Source organism: Megascapheus bottae, chromosome X (assembly GCF_031878675.1).
Source record: "Megascapheus bottae isolate mThoBot1 chromosome X, mThoBot2.hap1, whole genome shotgun sequence".
Classification (NCBI taxonomy): Eukaryota; Metazoa; Chordata; class Mammalia; order Rodentia; family Geomyidae; genus Megascapheus; species Megascapheus bottae.
The window spans coordinates 10,523,675-10,543,793 of record NC_143547.1 but is presented as its reverse complement, the minus strand read 5'-3'; positions in this window follow the sequence as shown (position 1 = coordinate 10,543,793).

Sequence of the window (20,119 nt, the reverse complement as noted above, 5' to 3'; positions counted from 1 at the left end):
AGGACAGTAGCCTTGAGCTGAAGGGCGCAGGGACAGCACCCAGGCCCACAGTTCAAGTCCCATGGCCCACAAAAAAAGTTTTCTTGCCAGGGCTTATCTTTATAATCCTAGCTACTTAGGTGGTAGAAATCTAAGGATCATCCTAGAAAGCAAAGTCTCTAGGACTCCAGTTAACCACCAAAAAAAAACAAAAGTGGGGCTGTGGCTAAGTGGTAGAATACTGGTCATGAATAAAAGAGCTCCAGGATAGCATCCAGATCCTGAGTTCAAGAGCCCAGGTTTTGCACACACACACAGACAAACAACAACAAAAATATTTTATTTTGTTTGGTTCATTGATTTATGTTCTTAATATCTTTTGAAGATCAGAAGTTTTAAATTTTGATGAGGTATAATTTATAAATATTTTTCTAAATATTTATAATTTTTCTGTTATTATAAAAGTGGTATACAGAGGGGTTACAGTTATGTAAGTCAGGTAACGAGTACATTTCTTTTTGGACAATGTCTTCCCTTCTTTCCCCCTTCCTTCCCTTGTTCTTTTCTGGTTTTTCCCTTGTGTTCCCACCCAGAATTTGTATAGTATATTTTGGGGGGGGGCATCATGGACCTTGAACTCTGGGCCCGTGTGCTGTCCCTGAGCTCTTCAGCTCAAGATTACCGCCATACCTTTGCGCCATCACCCCACTTACCGTTTTCTAGTGATTAATTGGAGATAAGAGTCTCACAGCTTTGTATTGCTCTGGCTGGCTTTGAACCTCAATCCTCAGATCTCAGCCTCCTGGGTAGCTAAGATTACAGGCTTGAGCCCACACACCCTGCATAGAGTTGAATTTTTGTTTTTGTCTGTTGTGGGGCTTCAATTGTGGACCTGGGCACTGTCCCTGGGCTCTTCAGCTCAAAGCTAATTCTTTACAACTTTAGTCACAGCATCACTTCTGGCTTTTTCTGTGTATGTGGTACCAAGGAATTGAACCCAGGGCTTCATGCATGGTAGGCAGCACTCTACCAGTAGGTCACGATCCCAGCTTCTTGTATGAATCATTTTTAACACAGTGTCTACTGATTATTACTGCTGCATTTGATTATCATTTCTTCCTCCATTTCTGTGGCCCCTTCCACTCCCAAACTAAGCCTTGTTTTTAGAAGATTTTTTAGCTAACTAGTTTTTTTTCTAATCTTTTAGATGTATAGTTTTACATTTAGGTTTATGTCCATTGTGAGTTAAGTTTTTGGTATGGTATAAAGTACAAGCTAAGAACTTTTTTTCTCTCTCTTTTGCATATGAGCATCCAAATGTTCCATATTCTAGCACCATTTGTTGAATAGACTTTCTTCATTGAATTTCATTTGCACTTTTCGTTGAAACTTAATTGACCACATGTGTGTGGATCTATTTTGGACTGCCTGTCCTGCCCCATTGATCTGTGTGGCTGTGCCATTGCCAATAGCACACTGTCTTGACTTTACTTTTAACAAGTCAGTTAGCTGTTCTTTTTCAGATTTTTTTTGGACTAGTTAAGTTTCTTTTTCAAACACTTGAAAATTGGCTTGTTGATTTTTTTTACAAAAGTCCTATGGGGACTTTTATTGAGATGATGTTGAATATATTGACGAATTTGGGAGAAAATTGTTAACAGTAGTTCATTTTCTAATTTAGGAAAACTATCTCCATTTTTTAAAAAAGCATTGGTGGTGTGAAGATTTTTTTTCTGCCAGTCCTAGGGCTTGACCTCAAGGACTGAGCACTGTCCTTGGGCTTTTCCCCCAAGACTAGTGCTCTATCACTTGAACCTCAGCACCACTTCAGGCTTTTCTATGTATGTGATACCAAGGAATTGACCCCAGGTCTTCATGAATGCTAGGCAAGCACTCTACCACTAGGCCAAATTCTCAGCTCTTGTGAAGCTTTTTTTTTTTGTGGGTCGTGGGGCTTGAACTCGGCCTGGGCCCTGTCCTTGAGCTCTTCAGCTCAAGGCTACTGCCCTACCCTTGAGCCAAGCCCCATTTTCCTTTTTCTGGAAATTTATTGGACATAAGAGTCTCAGGTCCCAGGCTAGCTTTGAACCTTGCTTGTCAGATCTCAGCCTCCTGAGTAGCTAGGATTACAGGCATGAGCCACCATGTCTGAACTTGTGAAGAATTTTTTTATCATTTTATATCTGCTTATATGCTAGATTATAGTGAAGTGTTTGATAGCCTGATTCTATTATAAATGGTATGAGTGAGGATGTGACTGTATGTGTCAGTTAAGGATAGTGCTTGTGAAGGTTACAAGGCTACTCTATCCTGTGGTGTGGATTTCTGCTGGTGCTGAACAACTTGAAACATGTTTCCAGCACTGCATTTTGCCAGTCATTTTGGAGATGGAGTCTCACAGACTTTTCTACCTTGGCTGACTTTGAACCAAAATTTCTTCAGCTCTCAGTCTCCTGAGTAGCAAATATTGCAGATGCAAGCCACTGGTACCTGGCTACAAGTACTTTTTCGCATTTTGAGTTTGTGTATTACAGTGTTACTCATATCACTTGTTTATGCTACAAACTTACCTATAGATGCCTTCCTATCTTCCATGTAGTGATATCTTCTGCTAACCTATATACCTTATCTTTCTTTCATTTTGAAGTGCTGGGGTTTGAACTCAGAGCCTTGCATTTTCTAGGCAGGCATTCTACTTGAGGGAGTCCAATATGATGTTAAATAGAAATAGAGTGGATCATGTCTGTGATTATAGCTACCCAGGAGGCTGAGATCTGAAAATCAGGGTTCACAGCCAGCCATGTGACCCTTGATCTCCGATGAATGACAAAACAGATGGAAATGGCACTGTGGATCAAAGTGGTATAACATTAGCCTTGAGCACAAAAGCTCAGGCACAGTGCCTAGGCCCTGATGTCAAGCCAAAGGAAAGTTAAAAGACAAAAACAAATAGTCAAAGTGGTCAGCCCTGCCTTATTCCTGATCTTAAAGCAAAACCATTTTGTTTTTGACTGAGGAGTCTGGCTCTGTGTCAAAACAACTATGTGTGATTTAGCAGGCTTTGTCATAAATCATTACAAAGGCTTTACTTGGCAGGTTGCACAGAGAAGGAATGGGCGGCACTCCTGCCTGGATTTGCCACATAATCAGTGCATTGCATTCTCAGAATGAAGTTGTTATGAAGGACTCAGATACCTCTACCCAACCATGTTCTTAAACGTATTTGCTTTTGTTGCTTGGACAATCTTTATGCCAAGGCTTTCCTCAGGAAGTCTACAGTAGGCCTTCCCCATTGATGGGTGGTAGTGATGAACCTCAAAGCCATTTTTCTCCACCATGACTCAGTACTCTCCCATTCCTGTTCTTCTTTCTTTGCCTCTTTCTGGCCCAGGTCCATAAAACATCAAGAGCCTCTTGTCTGAGGTTTTTGTACTAGTATAACAATTGTCCCTAAATATTGGTGCTATCTACTTGGCATAAATAGAACAGAGGAGTCAGCATTTTAGCCTTTTGCTTTTACTATTGCTATAAGTGGTTAAAAGCTTTATTATTACTTTCATTTTTGGCTTGTTGCTTTAATCGGCTACTTCAGACTCCTGACAGCTTAGCTCTCCCTAGCTCAGCTAAGCTCCTGCTGTTCACAATTAAGTATGATGCGAGCTGTAGGCTTTTTTGTCCATGCCCTTTATGAGATTGAGGACATTTACTTCTATTCCTCGTCTGCTGAGCAGTTTTTTCTCTCTAAACCATGACTAGATAACGAATTTGATCAAATTTGTATATATTGAGATGACCTTTACTTAGTTATTCATGCTCTGCATCCCATTCTGTATCCAGTTGACTCTGTAGCATGGAATTCCCGATTCCAAAAGATTTTCGTCATAATAATCGTAAACCATAAAGAGATTGATTCTTTTGTTTAGCCTAATAAATTTTCTCCTGAATCTGAAGTTTCTTTATAAGAATGAAGAGGTGCATATGAAAGCTGTTAGGGACAATGAATATTTGTACATAGCTTCATTTTCTTTAAAGAATATTTTTTAAGTATATAATGAGTGCAGAGATTTTGTGCTCCTGCTTTTATTTCTGGGTTTTTCCTTCTGATGCTGAGAAAGGAAGAGGAAAATATAAACATTTCTTTTTTCTTTTTGTCGGTTGTGTGGCTTGAACACACAGTTGCCTAGGTGTTAATCCTGAACTTTTTTTTTTTTGGTGGGTCATGGGGCTTGAACTCTGGGCCTGGGCACTGTCCCTGAGTTCTTCAGCTCAAGGATAGCCACAGCCCCACTTCCAGTTTTCTAGTGATTAATTGGAGATAAGAGTCTCATGGTCTTTTGTTGAACTGAGATCCTCAGATCTCAGCCTCCTGAGTAGCTAGGATTGCAGGTGAGAGCTACCAACATCTGTCTGACAGATGCTTTTTTTTCTTGTTTAAAATTTTATTGTATCAGTTTACTTTTTTATTTAAATAATTTATTAACATTGATTTTTACATCATATTTCAAATGATGTGTTTAACAAACAAGTAATCAAGAAGGGAATCTCTCTATATAATCACTGGCACTTAGATTTTAGAACATAATTAAAATTAGGCTGAAGGTTTGTATGTCATATATACATATTAATTTATGTAATAAAGCATTATGTCTATGGAGTCATAAATTTTTATGTCTGTGTAGTTCTTCTTCTTCTTCTTCTTCTTCTTCTTCTTCTTCTTCTTCTTCTTCTTCTTCTTCTTCTCCTTCTCCTTCTCCTTCTCCTTCTCCTTCTCCATTTTCTCCTCCTCCCTCTCCCCCTCCTCCCCTTCCCCCAGCTCCCTCCTCCACTCTCCCAACCCCCTCCTCCCCTCCCCAACCCCCTCTTCCTCCTCCCCTCCTCCTCTTCCTCTTCCTCCTCCTCTTCCTCTTCCTCCTCCTTGCCGCCTTCTTCTTCTTCTTCTTCTTCTTCTTCTTCTTCTTCTTCTTCTTCTTCTTCTTCTTCTTCTTCTTCTTCTCCTTCTCCTTCTCCTTCTCCTTCTCCTTCTCCTTCTCCATTTTCTCCTCCTCCCCCTCCCCCTCCTCCCCTTCCCCCAGCTCCCTCCTGCACTCTCCCAACCCCCTCCTCCCCTCCCCAACCCCCTCTTCCTCCTCCCCTCCTCCTCTTCCTCTTCCTCCTCCTTGCCTTCTTCTTCTTCTTCTTCTTCTTCTTCTTCTTCTTCTTCTTCTTCTTCTTCTTCTTCTTCTTCTTCTTCTCCTTCTCCTTCTCCTTCTCCTTCTCCTCCTTCTCCTTCTCCTTTCTTCTTCTTCTTCTTCTTCTTCTTCTTCTTCTTCTTCTTCTTCTTCTTCTTCTTCTTCTTCTTCTTCTTCTTCTTCTTCTCCTTCTCCTTCTCCTTCTCCTTCTCCTCCTCCTTCTTCTTCTCCTTCTTCTTCTTCTTCTCCTCCTCCTCCTTCTTCTCCTTCTTCTTCTTCTTCTTCTTCTTCTTCTTCTTCTTCTTCTTCTTCTTCTTCTTCTTCTTCTTCTCCTTCTCCTCCTTCTCCTTTTCCTTTCTTCTTCTTCTTCTTCTTCTTCTTCTTCTTCTTCTTCTTCTTCTTCTTCTTCTTCTTCTTCTTCTTCTTCTTCTTCTCCTTTTCCTTCTCCTCCTTCTCCTTCTCCTTCTCCTTCTCCTCCTTCTCCTTTCTTCTTCTTCTCCTTCTCCTTCTCCTTCCTCTTCCTCCTCCTCCTCCTCCTCCTCCTCCTCCTCCTCCTCCTCTTCCTCTTCCTCTTCCTCTTCCTCTTCCTCTTCCTCTTCCTCTTCCTCTTCTTCTTCTTCTTCTTCTTCTTCTTCTTCTTCTTCTTCTTCTTTCTTCTTTCTTCTTTCTTCTTCTTTCCTTTCCATGCACTGTGTCACAGAACAAGTCCAATGTCTGTTCTGTCACTCTGGTGACACAGTATGTTCTAATTTTTGTCTATTTCTTGAGACCTAGGGACTTAAAGGTAGCAGTCCTTGAATGATTTCTACCTGTTTATACAACAACCCCATTTCTGAACCCTTCATATTCCCTTCTTTTAGAATGTACCACCATGAAAAGAATAAATGCATTCTCACTGTATATTCATATCTAATCCTCTTTCTCCTTTTGCTTTAAGGTCAGGGATATGTCAGGTTTCCCCTTTTATAGAATGGGGTGACAACTAGTTTCTTCTTAGAAATATCATACTCTCTTTAAAAGGCACATTTTCTTCATTCTCACACTCTTCCTTTTTATATCAGGTTGACTTTTCTCATACTTAGTTCAAGACTAGTAATTTTATACCAAGAACCTGATGAGCTAGTCATTTTGTTTTCAATAGGATTTTTGTTTTGGTGTAGTTCTTACAGCATTGAGAAAAATTTGAGGCAAATAACACAATTGAATGATTGATTATCTCATAGATTTTTGTACATTTTAGATTTTTTTCTATGAGTATTAGATGACTTTTGGGTAAAAGGGACAAAAAGCTGATTTGAACTTGGCTTCAGAAATGGAAACTCACTGAAAATATACCTCCTTCAAAGGAGGAATGATGAAAGGATTTGATAGAGCTGGGCTTCCAGAATAACTTCTAGCAATAACAAGGGCTTTTCTTTCATGTCAACTCTTACCTGTTTTTTCTCTCCAGACTGTCCAAAGAAACATGCTGCACATCTTTCTATACTTGTGCAACTTCAGCTACTAGAACATGTACAATTATCTATTACTTATCCAAAATTCTAAGAATGGCATTCCTTGAACATTCTAAGCTCAAAAAGAGTCTGAAGATGTAAGTGTGGTTTGTCTTCCTATCCTAGATAAAACTGGGAAGATCAGAATGTGGAGAGAGTAGTGTCAGGAGTCTACTTCTATTGAAATTTACTCTACATAGATGTATCATTCATATTTTAACAATAGGATCATTTGTGCATGTATTTTTGTGTCATATTTTTGAAGCTATATATCGTAAGACATACATGGGTATACATGATAGTTGTTTTCTAGGTCTACCTTAACAATGACCACTCACTGGATGACTTAGACCAATGGAAATTTGTGGTCTCCCAGTTTTGGAGACTGGGAATTGCTTATTCCTTCTGGAGGTGTAAAGGGAGGCCTGTTCCATGCTTCTCTGCAAGCTTCCAATATAATCCTGGATATTTCTAGGTTCATAGCACATTACAATAATATCTGCTTTAATCTTTGCTCTGTATATTTATGTCTAATTTCCTTCTTATGAGTATATTAGCCACTAAATTAAGGCCTATTCTAATCCACTCTTGCCTCATGTTAACTTGATTGAATCTGCAGAGATTAGACGTCCACATAAGGCCACAATCACAGGTTCTGGGTCAACATGTCTTTGGGAGATACTATGTATTGTGATGTGTGTGTGTGTGTGTGTGTGTGTGTGTGTGTGTGTGTGTGTGTGTGTGTGTTTATCATTTTGAAGCATGCCTTGCAAGGGCTGCGAATTTTAAATTCAAGTAATCAACTATAAGTTATTTGTCTTTTGGCCATATATGTTATTATTTCACTTCCCAATAGGGTTTGAAGTCAGGGCCTCATGCTAGCTAAGCAAATCCTTTATACCAATTTAAACTGCTAGCCCATATAAACTTTTGTTATTGAACTTCTATTTTAAATAATATTCTGGTAAGTATTTTTTGGCAGTCCTGGGCTTGGGCTCAGCGCTTGAGCACTGTCCCTGGATTTTTTTTCTCAAGGCTAGGGCTCTACCACTTGAGCCACAGCACCACTTCTGGCTTTCTGCTACATATGTGGTACTGAGGAATTGAACCCGGGTCTTCGTGCATGCTAGGCAAGCACTCTACCACTAGGCCAAACTCCGGGCCCCTCTGGTAAGTATTTTTATATTTAAATGTTTCTGTCTCTGAAAAATTTTTTGCAATAATTCCTATACTTGAAACTTGAGATTGATTCCCTTACTTTCAACCGAAGCTTTCAAAACATACTTCTTTTTTTATTGTCAGGATAATGTATAGAGGGTCTACAGTTGCATTTGTCAGGTAGTAGATGCATTACTTCTCACACATTGATACCCCTTCTCATGTTTTTGTTCACAAGATACTTCTTATACAAGCATTTAAAAGTTTAGAAAATCAGGGGCAGGGGTGGAGGAAGGGAAATGGGGACCAAGACATGAGAAAGGGTATCAATGTTTGTGAAGTAATACACCGCCTATCTGGTGAATATAATGTGACCCTTCTATTAATTACAGTGAAAATATATGAAAAAGAAAAAAAATTAGAAAATCTTTAATTCACACACAAGAGTTGCACTTATGTATGGGATTACATTACTTAAATTCACATCACTACAATTAAATACCCAAGGCAGTTACTTTATAAAGAGAAAAGGTTCAATTAGCCCACAGTTTCAGAGATTCTAGTCCAAGATCAGGCAGCCCCAATGCTTTGGGCCAATTGAGAGAGTGCCAGATGGGAAGGGTGATGAGTGTGTGTTTTAGAAAACTGATTATATCATGAACCAGGAACCTAAACATTTCCACAATACTCTTTGGGGAGCATAAGATATGAGGTTTCCTATGAGACCCACTAAAGGTCCATAGCTACTCCCTAAAACACTATCCTGGATACTAAGCCTTTCACACATGGGCCTTTAGAGGAACATTCAAATTATAGCAGGGGTAAAGTGTAATATGAACATGTACTTTGATACATGTTTATACTATACAATGATCAAATTAGATTAATTAGTATCTCTAATACTTCAAGCAACTCTCATTTCTTTATGATGAAGACATTCTCAAGTCTTTCTGCTAGCTACTTTGAAATATATGTTATAAAAGTATTTTGCTAACAAAATTCCAGGCAACTTGTTATCCCACAATTAGAATTGTAAGCAATGTCATTTTCTGTCTTTGAGTCGGAAACATTTTTAGAACCTAAAAAGGAAGCAGTTGCTGAAGTGTACACATAGATACATTTTGGCTTCTTTGATGAACACCTATAAGCTTCTTCCATGGTCCTGCTTCAAATTTAAGTGAGGAAAAAATAAAACAAATCACATTCCATTCTATTATCCAGAACATCGGTTAACCATAAATAGTGCAATGAAATTTGTACTGTTTTCTCCTTTCTTATGGCTCTCCTGTTAATACAAGGGAGCAAGCCTTTGTGAAGTCTTTGTTTATACTGTCAAAAAATACAGCTTGGGGAGCTAGAAGTTTGGCCTAGTGGTAGAGTGCCTGCCTAGCGTGCATGAAGACCCAGGATCAGTTCATAGTAACCACATACATAGAAAAGCCGGTGCTGTGGCTAAAATGGTAGAACTCTAGCCTTGAGAAAGCCCAAGAGTATTCAGGCCCTGAGTTCAAGCCCAAGGACTGGCAAGAAATGTAGCTTGGATGCCATAGTTAAGTAGGTGCCCACTTGGGAGGTGTTTCTGATATTTATGGAGCAGCTACATTTAGCTGGAGTTATTGCTAAGGATTAAGCACTGTCATTTATTTGGAAGGGGAGTTTATTGCTATTAGAAGTCTTTCTATACCATTCTGTAGACATACATAGGGAATGCATGTAACTTATGTCTGACATGGAGCTGAGTTTTTGGCTTGGTTTACATGTAAAGGTCATTTAGGATCTGTCAGTTTTATTGCTTAAGTATAATTTCTTTTTTTGTTTTTGCCAGTCCTGGGCTTGAGCTCAGGGCCTGAGCACTGTCCTTGGACTTTCTCAAGGCTAGAGCTCTACCACTTGAGCATCAGCACCATTTCAGGCTTTTTTATATGTATGTGGTACCAAGGAATTGAACCTGGGTCTTCGTGCATGCTAGGCAAGCACTCTACCACTAGGCTAAACTCCTGGCCCAAGTATAATTTCTATGAGTAAAAATACACTTATTTTATGCATATATATGGGACTTTAGTATGGGCAAAGCTTTCTAGTTTTTCTGTTGAGAAGTATAACTTTTTTCTTACCAGGAAGCTGCTTCTTCCTGGGGTCATGATGGTGTTTCCCAACAGAGTCGTTCAGGTAGTCAAGCCACAAACTCCATTAATAAGACTCCCTAATGAAAGAGACAATCCTGAACTCAGTTCATTGGCAGCTTTGAGGTCGGCGGGGCTCCCACCTCACTCTTTTGATCTCCCAGGTTGCTAAGGGAAATAAATACCCAGATCTGACTCATCAGGGTCCACCACACATTGCATGAACATTAAAAACATCCCCTCCGAAAAACAGAAGGAAACATATATCTCAAGAATAAAAGAAATTTATTCAATGTGGAGGTCCAGAATAATCTCTGAGGGTGCTGTTTGTCATCAAAGAATTATCTTTATAATAAAGGACTTCCCAAATGACAAGTGCAAAATTGTATACTAAACAAACATAAATATCCTGAGAAAATGAAATCTAGAAAATAGAGATGGAGGCTGGGAGTTTGGCCTAGTGGTAGAGTGCTTGCCTAGCATACATAAAGACCCGGGTTTGATTCCTTAGTACCACATACATAGACAAAAGCTGGAAGTGGTGCTGTGGCTCAAGTGGTAGAGCACTAGCCTTGAGAAAGCCCAAGGATAGTGCTCAGTCCCCGAGTTCAAGCTTCAGGACTGGAAAAAAAGAAAATAGAGATGGATACTTGTATCTCCTCATTTATGTACCATGGTCAACTTCACCATAAGCTTACCAGAATGTTCATATACTTTATACTCATTAAAGTATGCATTTTAAATATGAGCCTATTAATTTCCTCTTGATCATCAAGCATTGCCAGTGATGAACTATCAAAAGCACATATATCTTGTAAACTAAAAAAATATAATGATTAAATTATGGAAAAGTCATGAAGTGGTATCGTTATTGCTCTCTCTGATGGTTTTCTGGTAAATCAAATGTCCTGACCAACTTCCTTATAACTTTCCCTTAAAACATGGATATCTGGAACTGGATGAATTATATTGAGTTCATGGATTTTGCATGGGCTTTATCTACATTGGTCTGAAATTTATATTCAAGCAGTGGTCTGAAACAAATATAGGCACAGATTTTGGTGTCATACATAGGTTTCTGGCCTCATAAATAGAATCGAGAATAATTTACATTTTCTGAAATGCTTTGTTTTGTTTGAGGCAGTGTTTTACTATGTAGTCCAGGCTGGCTTCAGACTTTTAATCCTTCAGCACCTGCTTCCTGAATGCTGGGATTACAGGTGTGAGTCAAGACATCAAGATTTCTAAAATAATTTTCTGTAAGATGTTCTAATTTCCTGTAAGCATTTGATAGGATTCACAAGTGATGTTAACCTTTCCTTCTGTTCTTTTGGTAGGAAAGTTTACAATTTGACATATAGAAGGCTATTCAAGCAAGGAGTATGGCCTAGTGGCAAAGCACTTGTCTAACATGCATGAAGAGCTGGTTTGATTCCTCCATACTACATACATGGAAAAAGCCAGAAGTGGTGCTGAGGCTCAAGTGGTAGAGCTCTAGCCTTGAGAAAGCCCAAGGACAGTGTTCAGATCCTGAGCTCAAGCCCAGGACTGGCAAAAAAATAGGCAAAAAAATCAGATTTTGAATTTATTTCATTAGTTTTTGTACATTATATCTTGTGTTTTTCTCAAGTATTTTTATCTTGGTTTTATTTTGTTAATATGTTGTTATCGCATCTTCCCTTATTATTTTTTTAATGTCTGTAGTGATTTATTCAATTTTAGTCCCTATGTTGGTAATCTTTATTTTATTTGTTCTTTTTCACCATCACAGCCAGAAGTTTATCAGTTTTATTTTTTAGAAAGTCAGCTTTTAACTTTCCTTTTGAATGGTGGGTAAATAGAGTAATAACACCCACTACATGTGTGTGTGTGTGTGTGTGTGTGTGTGTGTGTGTGTGTGTGAAAATGGAACAAACTAGGAAACGATCAGATGACTGAGGGTGCAATAGGCCGGAGTGGGTATCTCTGATCAAGATATACTATACCCTAAATAGAAATGTTAAGTGGAAATCCCTATACAACTAAAGATAATAAAATCAATTTTTGTTTTTTATCTTATTGAATATCCTTTTAAATTTTTTAGTCTTTATCTTTACTTTAAGTTTTTTTTTTTTTGCCAGTCCTGGGGCTTGAACTCAGGGCCTGGGCGCTGTCCTTGGGTTTTCTCAAGGCTAGAGTTCTACTATTTGAGGCACAGCAACACTTCGGCTTTTTCTATGTATGTGGTAGTGAAGAATCAAACCCAGGTCTTCATGCGTGCTAGGCAAGCACTCTACTAGTAGGCCAAACTCTCAGCCCTTACTTTAGGTTTTGTTTGTTGTTTTTAAATACTATATTCTTAACATCTGAGATCTTTATTCCTTCAGAATATAAACTTTTAAAAGCTATTAATTTCCCTTCTAAGTACTGCTTTTAGAATTCCTATATATTTTTACATATAGTGTCTTCATTATCATGTAATTCGAAAGCTTTTGTAATTTCTTCTTTGAGTCATAGTACATTTTGAAAAATGTAAATAATTTACAAATATTTTTGGATTTCCTAGTATCTTTTTTAATTGATATCTAAATTCGATTGTAGTCAGGTAATATGTCTATCTTTTGAAATGTAGTCAGCTTGCATTTTGGTGCAACATATCTTGGTGAATGTTGCACATGCACAGACTAAGAATTTGCATTTCATTTGAAAAAATATACTTCTTTCATTTGTTGAATTTAGAATTCTATAAATTAAATTTGTTTTTGTGTGTTTTGTGCAGTACTATGGATTGAACTCAGGCTTTTCATTATTGAACAAGTACTCCATCACTTAAGCTTTGCTTCCAGTTACTACGTTTTTCATTTGTTTTCCCAATGTGGATTCAAGCGAAGTTTTCTAGGGCTGGTTTTCAACTGAACTTCTTACCTCTGCCTCTCTAGTAGGTGGAATTACAGGTATTTGCCACCATGCTAGGCTGCCCAAGTCTTCTATGTCTTTACTGACTTTTTAGTTCTGTCAGTTGTTACCAGTGAGGCAGAAGGATACATGTAAAGAGAAAATGTTAAGACCTAGCTATGATTGTTGCCTTATTTATTTTAGTCTTCAGTAACTAAATGCATAGATATTTATAGTTGGGACTTCTTGATGACTTTTTCTTTTTCTTTTTTTTTTGTGGGTCATGGGCATTGTTCCTGAGCTCTTCAGCTCAAAGCTACCACCCTACCCTTGAGCCAAGCCTCACTTCCAGTTTTCTAAAGGTTAATTGGAGATAAGAGTCTCAGGTCTTTTTGTGCCTAGGCTGGCTTTGATCCTCAGATCTTAGCTTCCAAGTAGCTAGTGGGGGGGCGGAGGGGGGGATTGATGACTTTTTCTTTATCATGTGAAAAGGAAATCTTTATTGTTAGTAAGATTTCTTGTCTCCAAAGCTATTTTGTCTTTAGTCTAATAGATACATTTTTTACATGGCATACCTTTTTATATCTCTTTGCTTTTAGTAGATGTGTACCTTTAAAGTATGTCTCTTCAAGGAAAATATAAGGAATGAAAATTATAAGCCAGTATACCTGATAAACCTAAGTACAAAATCCTCAGTAAAATGCTAGCAAATTAAATTCAACAATATTTTAAAAGGATTATTTAGTATGGTCAGGTAGGATTAATTCCTGTGATTCAAGGATGATTTATGCAAATTAACAGATGTCTTATACCACATAAATAGAATGAAACAAAAAATAGTATGATCATTATTAAATATTAATAGAATAAAAGCTCTCATTAGATTTCAAAAATGACCGAATTTGCATCCTTTCATGTTAAAAACTCTTGGCATATTAAATATGGAAGTGATTTATCTTCATATAATGATGGTTATATTCAAGAAACACACATTGAATATTGTATTCAAAAACAAAATATTGAAAACTTTAAGACCAGGAAGAAGAATTGTCTTGTTTAGGAAGATGAATTAAGACTTCAGGATTCATCTGCAGTATATGAAAATAGCATTTACACACTTGAATCCAGGATTTTAGGATTTTATGGACAATTTTTTTTCCCAGTTCTGGGCTTGAGCTCACTTCCAGCTTTTTTTTTCTATGTATGTGGTACTGAGGAATTGAACCCTGGTCTTCATGCATGCTAGGCAAGCACTCTACCTAGGCCAAACTCCGGCCTGGACAATTTTTGTTGTGCCAGTCCTGGGGCTTGAATTCAGAGCCTGGGATCTGTCCTTGAGCAAGGCTGGTGCTCTATCACTTCAGCCACACAGCTTCTGGACATTTAAATAGTTTATTGGAGATAAGAGTTTTATGGACTTTCCTACTTTGGGCTGGCTTTAATCCTCAGTTCTCATTCTGTAGCTAGGATTACAGGCTGAGCCATGCACCCAGCCTATGGACATTCCTAAATAACGACAACCCAGTCCAAACCACAGGTTATGCAACTAACCATTCCAGTAGTATCATTTTGTAAAGATGGCAGATTCCAATTTAACTTATTCAAATGACTATATTGTCATAAATAAAAATGCTCATGAATGGTGTATGAATTATGGATGGATTGGATTGGTAGAAAAAGGAAATGTTTCAATTTTATTCACAGAGGTATACTTACGAACTTGCTATAAGTTATAAATGTCGTAGAAAAAAAGTTTAAGTTTGGGAAACAAAAGCATTTCAATGCTTTTAATTTCTTCTTTTAGAATCAGCAATATTTCAATTAAAAAGGCCCAGAAATTCCCTAATTATTTTTCATCAGTTCATTTAATCTTATGCAATTAATTCTTGGGCTGCTTGATCTTGCTTAGAATTTTCTTTTTTTTTCAGGTAATGAATATATTTCTTTTTGTACAGTGTCACCCCCTCCCTCATTTTCTCCTCCCAGCTCCTTTCCCTCCAATTTGTATAGTTCCTTTCCAGCATAGTGTCCAGTGAGTATCACTGCTGAATTATTTCACCCCTGGTTCCACCATTAAGATTGTATTTTTCACTACCAGTATCCAACTCTATATTTCTTCTGCTGTTATATTTCTTCTGCTGTTGTACAGATCAGTTCCCTATGGATCTCAATCAAGTCTAAAAGTCAACTTTTCAAGTTATCTTTTGGTATAGGTGAGTACAGTGCTTGAATTTAATAAAGGTCATTGTGTAGAAAATATTACAGAATCTTTTCTCCCAATAAATTTCACTGGAGAAGGAATCTTGCTTTTTGAAAGGAGTTTTCAGGTGACTTATTTTGCTGGTATACTTGGCTTCCTGCTGAGGGCACCATTTTTTTCCCTCTAGGTGATGTTTTACTATATTTTAATGCTCTATTTCTTTCTTTAACTCTTACTCTTTCCCACTTGAACAGAACGAAACATTTGCTCTCTTCTCTTGGGTTTCTTCCCTTCCTTGCAAAGACTCATAGATGAAGTGATACTGAGTTCTGTGCCTTAGTGGCAGACGCACAACTGTAACATGCTCTTGTACATTCTGATAGAAGAGAGGTTTCTCAGCAAGTGCTCAGGCTTGGTGGTGTGAGAGTACTGGATTTGGCTTTTGGTTCTATCACTTACAAGCTAAGTGACATTAAAGTGGGAAATTTATATGAAGTTCTTTGATTATATGACTCATTTTTCATTTTGTAAATGATAGTGGTCATTCAACCTAGCATGCAAAGCACATACTCTACCACTGAACTCCAACTCTGGCCTGGGTTTTTTTTTAAATATTTTTTATTGTAATTAATAAAAGGGTTACATGATATTTGCCAGATAGAAGGTGCATTAATTCACATACATTGATACCCTTTCACATGTCTTGATACCCATTACCCTCCCCCCAATCCCCCATCTTGGTTTTCCCCCCTTCCCTATCCAATTTCAAATAACCAAATTCAAATATATCCAATATATCAGATAACAAAGTGAGATACTATAACAATATGAGATAACCAAGGGATGGCAAAAGAGATGAGAGATAACATAGTACATTAAGGACAACAATCATTCATTATATGGCTTTTGTTTCAATATCCTGGAGGTCCTTTCAATTAGCTTCATACTATATGGCCTCATGTATCAAGGTTTTGCTCTATTGCAAGTCTCTGCTAGTAGAGCTCAAGGTTTCTATGATTATGACAAGTAAGGGAAACCATTGAGCCTAAGTTCCTTTGAGTCTGGCTTACTTCACTTAATATGATTTTTTCTAAGTCTTTCCATTTCCTAACAAATGGGGCGATGTCATTCTTTCTGACAGCAGCATAGAATTCCATTGTGTACAAATACCACATCTTGTTGATCCATTCATCAACTGAGGGACATCTAGGTTGGTTCCATATCTTTGCTATGGTGAATAATGCTGCAATGAACATTGTTGTGCTGGTGGATTTAGTATGTCTTTGTTTCTAGATGATTGGTTAAATGCCAAGTAGTGGAATTGCTGGGTCATAGGGGAGCTCTATGTTTAGTCTTTTGAGGTACTGCCATACTGCTTTCCATAGTGGTTGAACGAGTTTGCACTCCCACCAACAGTGTAGTAGTGATCCCTCCTGGCCACATCCCCTCCAGCATCTGTTGTTATTAGTTTTCCTGATCCTGGCCATTCGCTTAGAATTTTCTTAAACCAATCTTTTTTCTTCATTAGAGTTCTGGAATTTTTCAGTCTAATGATATCATCTTAAATGTCAGAAACCAGTTCTTGTCACAGACCTTTCCACAATTCTTGAAGTCATGACACTTCAGGATTCTAGTTGCTTGCAAAAAGCTTTGTAAAAAGCCTCACTGAATTTGGGTATTGTTTTTGACATTGTTCATTTTATCATGAAACTCTTCTGTGTTTTGCAGACTCTGCGCATGTCAGTAAACAACCATGGCACCTTTTTATACCAGGTGAGAGTAGCAATTGAGACACTCTACTTGGCTTCTTTGGTAGACAGGGCATCTTATTACTTCTAGGTGGCAGTACAAGTGCAGGCTTTCTATTAGACCTCTGTGGATACCCTGCTGAGAAAGAGCAGGGTGCTTCATCATTGCTTCCCACGTGGACCTCTACTGACACTTTACAGATTGTGGGATGAATCCATTATTATCCTGCAGAGATGGCAACCCTGATGAGGGAAAAGAGTGCCGTATTATTACTGCGAGGTAAGCATTGAGGTGTAGGAGCCATCTTAAGCCTGTGCTGATAGAGGTGGTGATTGGGGCTACAGGATTTTTGAGCAGGTAGAATTTAGCTAGGTAGCAATGATTATAGGCTACGTAATTTTTGTCTTGTTAGGCTGCCCTTTTCCTGATCCTTTCACTAGAGGCTGCAGGTTTTTCGTACAGCTGTTTTTTTTCTCACTTACTGGCTTTTCCAGACAGTAAGCAGGATATACTATGCACAAAGAAGACCTAGGTGATTTACTGCCATGCTTTTTCTTAGGTCCTGAGACTCCTGTCCTGTCTGTTTCTCATTTTCTGTCAGTCTTTTTTGTATAATCGTTTGTAGGGCGTGAACTCTGGGTCTTGGTATTGTCCTTGAGCTCTTCAGCTCAAGGCTACTGCCTTACCCCAGGGCCTGGGTGTTGTCCATGAGCTCTTCAGCTCAAAGCTACTGCTCTATCCCTTGAGCCACAGCACCAGCTCTAGTGGTTAATTAGAGATAAGAGTCTCATGGCCTTTAGTGCCCTAGCTTGCTTTCAACCCTGATCCTCAGAGCTCAACCTCCTGAGTAGCTAGGATTATAGGTGTGAGCCAGTTTGCTTTCTTTTTCTTTGCCAGTTCTGGGGCTTGAGCTCATGGCCTAAGCACTGTCCTTGGGCTTTTTTGTCAAGGCTAGCACTCTGCCACTTGAGCCACAGCACCATTTCTGGCTTTTTCTATGTATGTGGTACCGAGGAATCAAATCCAGTTCTTTGTGCATACTAGGCAAGCACTCTACCTCTAGACCAAACTCCCAGCCCTCTTTTGTTTTCTTTTTTTTATGATACTTGTCATCACAAAGATAGTTATTTCTTGCAAATGTATCTAGTATTGGCATATATCAATAGTAATAAATATCAATAGTTATCAGTACTTCATGACTTCAGGGATTTTCATCTTGTTTGAAAGTCCTTTCTTTCATTAAGACTAATAGTACAATCACTACTTAGTAGAATAGTAGTGCTTTTCTAGTTTTTTTTATTGTTTTATTTTCCTTTCCTTCCTTCCTTTCTTTCTTTCTTTCTTTCTTTCTTTCTTCCTTCCTTCCTTCCTTCCTTCCTTCCTTCCTTCCTTCCTTCCTTCCTTCCTTTCTTTTTTTGCCAGTCCTGGGGTTTGAACTCAGGGCCTGGGCACTGTCTTTGGGCTTTGTTTTCAAGGCTAGCACTCTGCCACCTGAGCCACAGTACCATTTCTGGCTTTTTCTATGGATTTAGTACCAAGGAATTGAACCCGGGTCTTTTTGCATGCTAGGCAAGCACGTTACCACTAGGCCAAACTCCCGCCCCTATTGTTTTATTTTTTATCTTTATAGTTTTATTTTTATTTGCCAGTTCTGGGCTTGAGCTCAGAGCGTGAGCACTGTCCTTGGACTTTCTCAAGGCTAGATCTCTACCACTTGAGCCTCAGCACCACTTTGGCTTTTTTCTTTATATGTGGTACTGAGAAATCAAACCTGGGTCTTTTGTGCTTTCTAGGCAAGCATTCTACCACTAGGCCAGACTCCTGGCCCCTATGGTTTATAAATAATTTATTTTTGTGTAAGTTTATAGCTAGTTTATGTGATGGCAAGAGCTTGTATCTATGTCCTAACTTTGATTTTATTGTTTGAAATTAGTGGCCTTTATCCATTACTTTTAGTTTCTTTGTAGTCCTAATATTATTATATAATTTTATAAAACTGTTAAAATAATAGTCTTTTTTGATTTCAATACCAGTCCAAGAACTTGAACTCAGGGCCTAGGTACTGTCCCTGAGCTTTTTGGCCCAAGGATAACACTGTCACTTGAGTCACAGCTCTACATCTGGCTTTTTTTTTGCCAGTTCTGGGGCCTGAATTCAGGGACTGAACACAGTCTTTGGGCTTTCTCAAGGCCAGAGCTCTATCTCTTGAGCCACAGCACCATTTCTGGGTTTTTCTATATATGTGGTACTGAGGAATTGAACCAGGGTCTTCGTGCATGCCAGGCAAGCACTCTACCAGAAGGCTAAACCCCAAGCCCCTACATCTGGCTTTTTGGTGTTTTAACTGGAGATCAGAATCTCATAGACATTTATGCCTGGGCTAGTTTTGAACCATGATACTCAGATCTCATCCTCCTGAGTACATAGGATTATAGGCGTGTGCCATTGAACTAATAGTGTTTTATAAACTGAATTTGAGTAATTGATTTCAAATGTTCCTAGGGATGGAACCCAGAGTATTGTACTTATTGAGCAGGTATTCTACCACTGAACCATACAGGCTGCCTCTTCAGTCATTAGAGATGACAAATTGTTACATCAGCCTTGGTTTATTTTTATGTTAAAGACTGACTGCAAGATTGTAGATATGACTGCTTTAATCTTTTATAGTTTGCATTTTCATTGCTCATTTTTTAATGGCATTGAGATTTTAACTCAGGATTTTGAACTTTGTAGGCTGGCACTCCTACTGAGCTATTCTTCCAGAGAAGGTTTTCACTGATTAGTTTTGGGATCATGTTTTATTAAACATACTGGAATATACGTGGCCTGTATCTGATTACTTTAGGGTTTCCTGTAGTTCCTGGCACCTTAGGTGTGTCCATCTTGGGGGAGGTGAAGTCTGAGACTTTCCAGTATGGGATTCCCAATATCAGTCTTTCAAGCAGCTTGGGATGACAAGTACAAAACACTTTGTGCAGGCTGTGAGTTGAAAGGGTTAATTTTACCATTCAATCATCATTTGTGTTAGGTTTAGGTTTAATTTTTGTTGTTGTTGAGGTTAGGGTTAGGGCTCTGAAAGTGGTAAGTTTAGGGGTAAACCCAAGTTTTCTACTAACAGAAGTAAAGTACATGTGAAATTCCAAAGAACCTATAATATTTTCCTGACTTATTATTCAGGGTCTATTAGGGTTACATTCTCAATGAAGTTCAGGGATAGGATTAGAGTTAGCAAATAGGTAAGATGTTAAGTTATCCTGAAAATTATTTTAGGGTCTACAAGATCAGGAATAGTTATTATCAATGAAACCTTTCCATAATTTCAGGATTGTGGGTTGATGGTTTATGTTACAGAACAAGTTAGCTTAAGAGTTG